This window comes from Amblyomma americanum, chromosome 5 (assembly GCF_052857255.1).
Source record: "Amblyomma americanum isolate KBUSLIRL-KWMA chromosome 5, ASM5285725v1, whole genome shotgun sequence".
NCBI classification, from domain to species: Eukaryota; Metazoa; Arthropoda; class Arachnida; order Ixodida; family Ixodidae; genus Amblyomma; species Amblyomma americanum.
In genome coordinates, this window is record NC_135501.1 from 160,637,269 (window position 1) to 160,640,111 (window position 2,843).

Consider the following 2,843-nt stretch of genomic DNA (forward strand, 5'->3'; position numbering starts at 1 on the left):
GCGCGTTGAGCCGTGGCACCATCGCTCCGCCAGCTGTGTGCATGCGCGGAGCGACGTCAAATCGCGCAGCTGGTGTGCGCGGCCGCGCGCCCGTTACGCTAGCATTTCGAGCCTTGAGCGCAGCGGCTCCATGGCTGGTCACGTGGTTGGTCACGTGGTGTGAAGTAGCTGTCGGCTGCGCGGCGCCGGCGAAATCGAGGGGGGGGAGGAGTGGAGAGGGTAGTGAGAGTGTGAGTACACGACCAGGGACGAGGATGAAGAAGGAACGCCCTGCGAAACGGAGCGGCGAAATGCTGACTTTGCAATTCGACTGAACTAGTTCCACTCGGCAAGCTGTAGCTATCGCGTCACTCCAGGCTTGACCAGAGCTAAACAGTCAAATCTTTCTAATTTAGCAGCCGGGATGATTCCTTTTCGTGGCTGGTATCTGCAACTGCTGCTATTGCTGACAGGAAGAAAGAAAAGGAAAGTGCACGGGCTGGCCTATTGGCTCAAGCTGAACCACGCACGTTGCCACGTGCTGAAATTAGGAGAGGTAAAAGATAGGAGAGCAAAGATAGAATGAAAAGGCGCGTGCTTTTACGCCCCGGTACGAACCCGGAGGCAGTGCAATACTGGGCCGACTCGTCCCAGAGTGCTGCAAGCACTACGCCCTATTCCAATAATAAGTGTGTAAAGACGAAGATGTGACAACGAGGTAGCGGCAGTGCTATCGCTGAGCGCGTGCTGCTGCCGGGCTCTAGAATAACCGCGGACGCCTGGAAGGCCTCGTTCTGCGCCTGGTTCTGCCTTCCTGGTTCTGGTGGTGTCTGGGCTATTAAACCCCCTTTCAAGAGGTGGAGGTTGCTCCTGATCCCGTCCTGGAGCTCCGCAGCGGCACTGTAACTTCAGCAATGCCGAATAACGCCCCCCTGGCTCCCCAGCCACCGGCTGCTCCGCTTGGCTGCTACGGCACACCTCGACAACGGGACCCGGCTGTCTTCATTGGGCCCGGCGACTCTGACGTCGAGGACTGGCTGGTTTCCTACGAGCGGCTCAGCACGCACAACCGCTGGGACGACGCCATGAAACTAAACAACGTCATTTTTTACCTGGCTGATGTCGCCAACCTCTGGTTCCGTAACCACGAAGCCGATATCGCCACATGGTCCACGTTCAAGACGAGCTTCACTGAGGTATTTGGCCGTTCTGGCGTGCGCAAACTTCGCGCTGAACAGCGCTTACGCGAATGGGCTCAGCAGCCTGGCGAGACATTTACGAGTTATATTGAGGAGGTGTTGGATCTTTGCAAGCGCGTGAACAGCGATATGACCGAGGCTGATAAAATCCAAAATATCATGAAGGGTATCGATGAAGATGCGTTCCAAATGCTTCTAGCCGAGTAGCCGGCCACCGTGGCCTCTGTCATCAGCTTGTGCCAGAGCTACGAGGAGCTCCGCAAGCAACGCGTCCTCACTCGTCGCACCGTACAGCCTGCCGACGTCCTGTCCGCTTATGTCGAGACCGCAGGAGGGCAGCAGCTCAGGCATGACATTCAAAAGTTCATTCGAGAGGAGATCGCACGCCAACTAGCGCTCATCTCTGGAGTTCGGAACCCCCCTGCCAGCGCTGTCTCCCACCCTTCAGCAGACGATCCGAGCCCAAGTCGCGGAGGCCCTGCCACCCCTGCCCCAGCAACCTGTGGCTGCCCCTCTTACGAACGCCGCCGTTCTTGCCAGACCACCATCCCATCCCTTGAGCCCATTTCAAGACGCCACTCAAGCGCCGCCACCTTCGACGCCCCCGCCTGATTTCTCGTATCGGGCTCAGGTGGCACAACCGTAGCCTCGCTTCCCGCCGGCAGTCTCGCACTACGGTCGTTTGTGGCGTACTCGCGACAATAGGCCTATTTGCTTTGCCTGCGGCTTCGCCGGACATGTAGCCCGCTACTGCCGCAGACGTCCTTCTTCGCCTGCTGACGTTCTGCCACCATCTGCGTATGGGTCTTACATACAGCCGCCCCGCGTGCAAGCGGACCTATTGCCTCCTGCCTTCTCCACCAACCGCCAGGCTGCCACCTCTCATCGTTCCTCTTCTCCGCGGCGCCGTTCTCTATCTCCTATGCGCCGTCGGGCCAGCCCTTCCGCTGCGGAAAACTAATGAGCGCAGTTCCCGAGGCAAGAGCTGCGTCCCCTGGGAACTCTATACAAGGCCTCTGCTCTCACCAACAAACGTTATTGATGTTTTTGTCGAAGGTGTTGCAACCTGTGCACTCGTGGACACCGGAGCTGCTGTCTCAATTTTGGACGCGAAATTTTGTCGAAAACTGAAGTCATGACGCCATTTTCGGGAGTTTCTCTTCGCACTGCTACCGCCGAACAAGTCGAACCGCTCGCAACCTGCACCGCGCGAGTCGTTAATCAAGACGTCTTGTACATCATTCAATTCCTGAGCCTCTCCTCTAGCTCCCATGACGTAATTATAGGATGGGACTTTCTTTCTGAGCACTCCGCCGTCGTCGATTGTGCCCGCGCCGAAGTTAATTTCCCTGCCCTGCCCAACGCCTACCCGGCCGCACCGTCTCCTGAATATCTGGCCAAAGTACACCTGTCTCACGATGTCGAGCTCCCGGCAAATTCCTCTGTCCTTGTATCCGTCTCGTGCGCCTCACCACGCAACCAACCTGCTGTAACTGTACTCGTTACCCCCTCGGAGTTATTTATTCGCCGCAAGAACATGCCGCTACCCTTCGCTGTCCTCACGGTGACCTCCGGAACGACAGCCATGCTCGTCAGCAACCCTCTCTCATCTCCAGTGACCCTGATTCATGGTGAATGCCTTGGGTGCGTCGAACCGGCTGAACT

At 57.5% G+C, this 2,843-nt stretch overlaps 1 pseudogene; it reads left to right on the top strand.

Annotated features, from left to right (window-relative positions):
• The first annotated feature begins 893 nt into the window (after positions 1-893).
• Positions 894-1,790, top strand: LOC144134293 (uncharacterized; annotated as a pseudogene).
• The last annotated feature ends 1,053 nt before the right edge of the window (positions 1,791-2,843 follow it).